This window comes from Bidens hawaiensis, unplaced genomic scaffold (assembly GCF_021521415.1).
Source record: "Bidens hawaiensis isolate Kalapana, Puna unplaced genomic scaffold, B.hawaiensis_p1.1 tig00000657_1, whole genome shotgun sequence".
Lineage (NCBI taxonomy): Eukaryota > Viridiplantae > Streptophyta > Magnoliopsida > Asterales > Asteraceae > Bidens > Bidens hawaiensis.
The window spans coordinates 2,815,395-2,822,549 of NW_027491039.1; positions in this window are offsets into that span (position 1 = coordinate 2,815,395).

Genomic DNA, 7,155 nt, shown 5'->3' on the forward strand with positions numbered 1-7,155 from the left:
GTAGTAAAGAATTTCGTCTTTTCTTTCTTCAAAGTTTTGTTCGGTCCCATGTAAGCCTTCATTCTCCAAGTGATCTCTTTTCAGAGCTTCATTTTGAGCAATACAAATCTTTTCGGTGAGACTGGTTTGGACAATCATTCCAAGTGCTCGGACCCGTAGTGGTTTGATCCTGTCTTTTCTGCTCGAAGCATCTGTACTATATTAGCCTTGCCCGGATGATATCGAATCTCACAGTCATAATCGTTCAATAGCTCTACCCATCTCCTCTGCCTCATGTTTAGTTCTTTCTGGTCGAAAATATGCTGTAGGCTCTTATGGTCGGTGTATACTGTACATTTGGTGCCATACAAATAGTGCCTCCAGATCTTAAGTGCGAAAATAACCGCGCCCAGTTCCAAATCATGGGTAGTATAATTCTTCTCGTGCACCTTTAATTGTCGGGAAGCATAAGCTATGACTTTATTTCTTTGCATTTGTACGCATCCCAACCTTTTCCGGGACGCGTCGCAATAAACTACCAGATCATCAGTTCCCTCTGGAAGACTCAGTATCGGGGCTTGGCATAGTTTCTGTTTCAGCAATTGAAAGGCAGTTTCTTTATCTTCTCCCCAAACATAAGCACGATCTTTTTGAGTCAAAAGGGTTAAAGGTTGGGCTATGCTGGAAAAATTAGCAATAAAGCGCCGATAATACCCAGCTAAACCCAAAAATTGGCGAATTTCTTTCGGTGACTTTGGGGCCTGCCAATTTTTAATGGCTTCAATTTTTCTTGGGTCTACATGAATACCGTGTCGGTTAACAGCGTGCCCTAGAAATTGTACCTCTTGTAGCCAGAATTCACATTTTGACAGCTTGGCATATAACTTATCCTGCCTTAACAACTCCAAGATAATTCGTAAATGCTGTTCGTGGTCCTCCTTGGTTTTCGAATATATCAAAATGTCATCAATAAACACAATAACGAATTTGTCGAGATACGGTTTACAAACTCAATTCATAAGATCCATGAAAATTGCGGGAGCATTAGTTAGTCCGAACGGCATAACTAAGAATTCGTAGTGGCCATAACGAGTTCGGAACGCCGTTTTAGACACATCTTCCTCTTAAATCTTAACTTAATGGTAACCGGATCGAAGGTCGATTTTTGAAAAATAGTTTGCCCCTTGAAGTTGGTTAAACAAGTCATCCATTCATGGAAGAGAGTACCGGTTCTTGATGGTAACTTTCTTTAATTCCCGGTAATCGATGCACATTCTAAAACTTTCATCTTTCTTCTTTACGAACAATACTGGTGCTCCCCAAGGAGAATAACTAGGACGAATGAAATCCTTATCTAACAACTCCTGTAACTGGTTAGATAATTCTTGCATTTCAGAGGGTGCCAATCGGTAAGGTGCCTTAGCAATTGGGGCTGATCCTGGTATTAAGTCTATGCGGAATTCAACCTGTCGGTTCGGTGGTAATCCGGGTAAATCGTCAGGAAAGACATCGGGGTATTCACGTACAACGGGAATCTCTTCTATGCATTTCTCATCAGGGTTCTTTATAGTCACGTTTGCCAAGAATTCCATACAACCTTGGCGTAACCATTTCAACACTTTAAGATGAGACACAAGAGGTAAAATCGAACCAGACTTCTCTCCTTGTACTATAATCACCTCACCATTCGAAAAGGGAATTTTGATTGTCTTGTCGTTACACACAATCTCCGCCTTATACTTGGTTAACCAGTCCATGCCGACAATAACATCAAAACTTCTTAACTCTACCGGGAGTAGGTCAATAAGGAATGGGTGGTCATTAAGAATAATGGAACAATTTTGGACTATTTGGTTGACAGTTATAGAGTTACCGTTAGCGAGTTCTATAGTATAGGGATTTGTTAGTTCACTAACTGGCATGTTACCCTGGGATACGAAGCTAGAGGAAACAAAGCTTCTATCGGCAGCAGTATCAAATAACACAGAAGCATATTGATCAAAAACAACAAATGTACCTGTTACTACGTTCGGGTCTTGTCGAGCTTCACCAGACCCGATAACAAATGTGCGTCCCCGAGACGCCCCAGAGGTTGATGCTTGGTTCTGACCGGTGACTACTCCTTGATTCAGCTTGGGGCAGTCTTTTCTAAAATGCTCCGTGCTACCACATTCATAGCAAGCACGGCGGTTTGCTGGTGCTGTGACTTGTTGCATAGGTTTTTGACGAATTGGTTGCGGTCTAGGTGGTTGCGAACGACGAGGTTGAGTTGCTTGGGTTGGTCGGTTGACAATTCCCATACTGTCTCTACAACTGGGGCCATTATGCCCCGTTCTCCCACACTTCTGACAGATTAACGGCCTGCACTCACCCACATGATGAAAACTACATTTATCACATTTTGGCCATGGTCCTTTGTACCTGTCTCGTTTCACCTCAGAACTGCTCATGACATAATTTTGTATTGTCCGGCGTGCACGTTTACTTGTTGTCCTTCCTTGTGACCCTGATCAATAATAGGTTCGCTTAATACTCGATGATTCCCCGGCCATTCTCAACACTCCACTTTTTACCAAGTCAAAAGTTACGATGCCGGCCTGAGTCACCGCATTTTCAAATGATGTATGGCCAACAGAGTTCACCAAACTCCTCACTTCTGGGGCTAAACCCCAGATATAATGTTCAACTCGTTTGTCCTCGGGAGTTACTAACCATGGTACTAGGCGAGCCAGTTCGTTTAAGCGGTTGGTATACTCCAGATGATCCGCTCATTTCATTTCTAAACTCCAGAGTTCATGTTCTAACCTTTGTACTTCATTCTTTGGGCAAAAATGTGCCAGCATCAGTGTTTTGAGTTCAGCCCATGTCATGCGATTAACCGTATCTTGACCCTTTATCTGCACCGTAGTGTTCCACCACATTAATGCGTGATCAGTAAATGTAGAGGCAACATACATGACAATGTTTTCGGGTGGAAAATTGTTGATATTGAGGACATATTCAGTCTTTTCGATCCATTTGATTAACCCGTTTGGCCCTTCAGTGCCCTTGAAATCAATCGGTTTACAGGCCATAAAGTTTTTGATCGAATATTCCCTTCGAGGGGGATTAGGGTTGTTATTGTTATTTTTTGGGTTCGGTGGGGGATTATTGTTGTTGACATTATTTGCATCAGGTGGGGGATTATTTGCATTGGTAGGGGCATTAGTATTAGCTGGGGGATTGTTATTTGTAACTGTTTCATTGTTGGTTGGGGGAGCATTATTGATTTGTTGCTGGTTTGTTTGTATATTTGCGTTTATACCAGCAGTCACCTGTGTAACAATAAGTGGAATTACTGCCTGCATTTGCCGAGCAATCATCTCGGCTATTTCTGCCTCAGTCATGGGGTTTGATTTCTTTGGGGCCATTCTATAATGATAAAAAAATATAAGCCAATTAATACTTATTTCCAGACTACGGCACTATGTAATAATAATCACAATAAATGTTGTACAGGTAAATCAGATAACATACTGACATTTCACAAATTGTGCTGTATATTGATAATAAAAGATACATAGACTTGGCCTGATAAAGGCCAGTGCTTGCATGTATATATCAAAATCTGTCACTAAGTGACTGTTAGACTTAACCCTGTAAGGGTCAGTGCTTGTAATAGTATACAAAATTGTGCCTCGTGTTAACATAACATACTACTATATACATACATGGAGTATCAAAAGATCACGTACACGTATCTGTAACATTCTGCATCTATCCGTACAAACGATAGACTAACCACAAACATACAAACAACAACACCGTGATCATCCAGTAACAGTTCCACAGTCGAACTGTCACCCTATCCAAACACCAACGGTGGTAGGCATCTGACTGCTGCAAGTTGAGTACTATCTGATGTAACGTCGATAAGGACTGGGTCACATCCCTCCTTTCTTGGTTAATGTTAGCTATGGCTATCTAGTGGTCTATCACACGGTCAGTCAGGACAGCCATCCAAGAGTTGTTTCCTGCGTTTGGGAGGTCAGGGCGAGGAGTAGGTATACTCAATAAACGGGAAGATGAAGTATCTGCCCTAGTGCGTGAAGGTCCTCCCCGGTCGTGGGTAGATCTGAATGGAATTGAGGTAGGGTCAATCGGGGTTACCTGAATACGAGCAGTCTGTCGGACTCGCGCAGTAGCTGAAGTCGTCGGCGACAGGTGAATGGGTGGAGTGGGTGATCGGGCTACTCTAGCAGGTGCACGATACTAACTGTTAACTTCGTTTTGATCCCTGCGTGGTGACCTAGGGGGATAACTATCGCATATGTAGCTGGATAAATCAGGCACATTCCTGGGTAGCTCTCTACAGATAACTTCTTCTTCCACCTCTTCCTCCTCCTCCTCCGGTTCCTCCTCTTCTGGATCCTCCTTGGATTCCTCCTCTGGATCCTCCTCGTATTCCTCCTCTGGATCCTCTTCAACAGAGATTACCGGTTCTTCTTCCGGTACATAGTCGTTATTCCTTGACATGACTCTACACAAAGGTTAGTTATAAGAATAATATCTATTGCTAGTGCTAACTATTGTCGAAAAGACTAATTAATTAAACCAAATTTAATATTAATTATATTAGAATATAATATTAGTTTTATTAAAATTTTAATTATTATTATTATTTAAATCAATATTGAATATAAATGAATATAATATTCATAGTAAAATTTACCGTCATCAACAGTATCGTACGTACACGTATTCATACACCTTGTTCCAATTAAGCACGTATGAGTGTTACATATATATATACTTTCACTTTACCTTTTATACACATATGTTGCCACTCTTACCTAACCACACGTTCCGCGACTTCTCCCTGAATTCCCTCGTACAAGCTAGTCTGTTATTATGTTCCGGACCACAATAACTCAGTTTCCCTACAAGTTCATCCCGATATCCATCAGTATATAATATTAATTTATTATTTAAATATTTCCCCGAGTTAATCGAGCCTACGGTTATATATTAGGTACCCTAAGGGATAACCTAATCCTTTATAACCAATGGCTCTGATACCAACTTTTGTCACACCCCGACAAGCACATTGTGGAAGCGTAAAACGGGAATGTAACAGACACCTCTGATATCAACACATTGTTTATAAAGAAACATTACAAACTAATTTACAATATATTACATTTCTTTGTTCTATCATTGTTTTACAGTATAGGTGATACAAACAAAACTATTTCGTTAACTATACGTTCTTACTACTAATACCCTTGCCTCTATTCACATAGCATCAACCACACACCTTGGGCAAGTAACAGATCACCAAATCATTCCAATTTAGGTACACCTGAAAAGCAGTTTAAAACAGGTCAACTACTAGAGTTGGTGAGTTTCACGAGTTTCGAGAAAACGGTAATGAGCATTCACAAGTTAACACTTGTAATCGTGAAATAAGTATGTATGTATGTAAATGATGTAATTATGCTAAGCTACAGTGAAGCCTTGACTGTATGTGATGCGTGCATCCATTTCCCATGCTCAATCAACCACTGTGGCCCCTTTCCGCCCACAACATGACCCAAGTAGCTATGTCTAACACTATATAGCGTGTTGTATAATTATGGTCATGTGCAAACGGGGTAAAGTCTCAGCAATACATGCCGGCTCCGTTTGGGTTTGTCAAACCAATAATACTATTCACAAGCCATCGGGTCGAAGTTAATCACTGTGATCGCGGAGACTTTCGTGTGTTTGCACTTAGCTAATTCACATCAATACATGTTTCAGGTATGTATATATAATCAAACATGCTTTTCACCCCAAAAAGTTCGCAAAACAGTTTAGAAGTGGGGTCATGAAACTCACGGTTTAGTAGATAATCAGTACTGCATCAGCCCGTGGTTTGTTCGGTCCGCCATCAGTAGTTTCTATAATCAATATTATAATAATATTAATATTTTAATATTATTATATTCTCAATTGTCGGACCGGTGCGGGACACGGTTTCCCAACGATTCACGGGGCAACGTGTTAGAGTGCGGAATCCTCTAACACGGCGATTCGGTGGTGATCAACAACGCACGGTTACGATTCCTAAGACGGTTTGACACCTAGGGACGGAGGAAAAGACCGACACGACGAAGATGGGCAGAGAGGATTTTCGGCAGTAGCAGGTTCGTGACTGTGTGTAATGTGTGCTCTCTCTTGTGAAATTTCCTAAGTTTCGTTTATATATCGTATACTGATTCGATCGAATGAGTATCTCATTCGATCGAATGAGTCCTGGTTCGATCGAATCAGTCACTGATTCGATCGAATCAGTTTCTTTTGACATTTTCAGTCCATTAACTTGGTTTCACGATCGTTATTTTCATATCGAACCATCCTGATAGAACTGGGGACATACACATGACATTTCATGTCCTAACAAACTCCCCCTTGGATCCAGTTCTATTTACTTATAATCAATCGAGTTCTCTTGCTCGATCGTAACTCCCCCTTGGAGTTATCTCACTCTCTCTTTTCTCAAAGCTAGTGGTGCGCACGTTGCATCCACGAACTCCTTTCTTCATGAAGTTCTCTCAAGATCAAATGGTTCAGTCAGTCAGACTTTCCATAGGTTCCGCATATCCTGAGAAGCTTCGTTCCTACAGAACATATAGATCATAATACATTAGTAACAAATGGAAAAATATCAGGCTCAAACATCTTTGGGTTTTCTTGTCACTTCATTCTTTCTTTCATGCACAGCCTGTTGCACAGATGAACATTTAGCAACCTGCATGAAGTTTTCTTTCATTCCTACACACTGGATAAACATTTAGTAGGAACAGACAGGGATCAGACTACCTGTCACGATGATTTCTCATTAAAAAAAAACAGAATAAAATTAAAAAAAATTAATTCAGAATAAAAATCTTTTTGTATGTTTTTTTTTTTTTATAATATTCAAACTGAAATAAACAACTGTACAAAAATTTAAAACACATTATTTTTGGTTGAGAAGGATCTATAATAAGAAATCATACAGACGTATATGACTATCTACTGAGACTTTTCGGGAATTTTTTTTTTTTTTTTTTTTTTTTTTTTTTTTTTTAACAGAATATACGAAGTTAAACAAGACATAATGAATATTCTTTTTGTGAGAAAGATCCGAACAGGAATCATACTAATTACGTG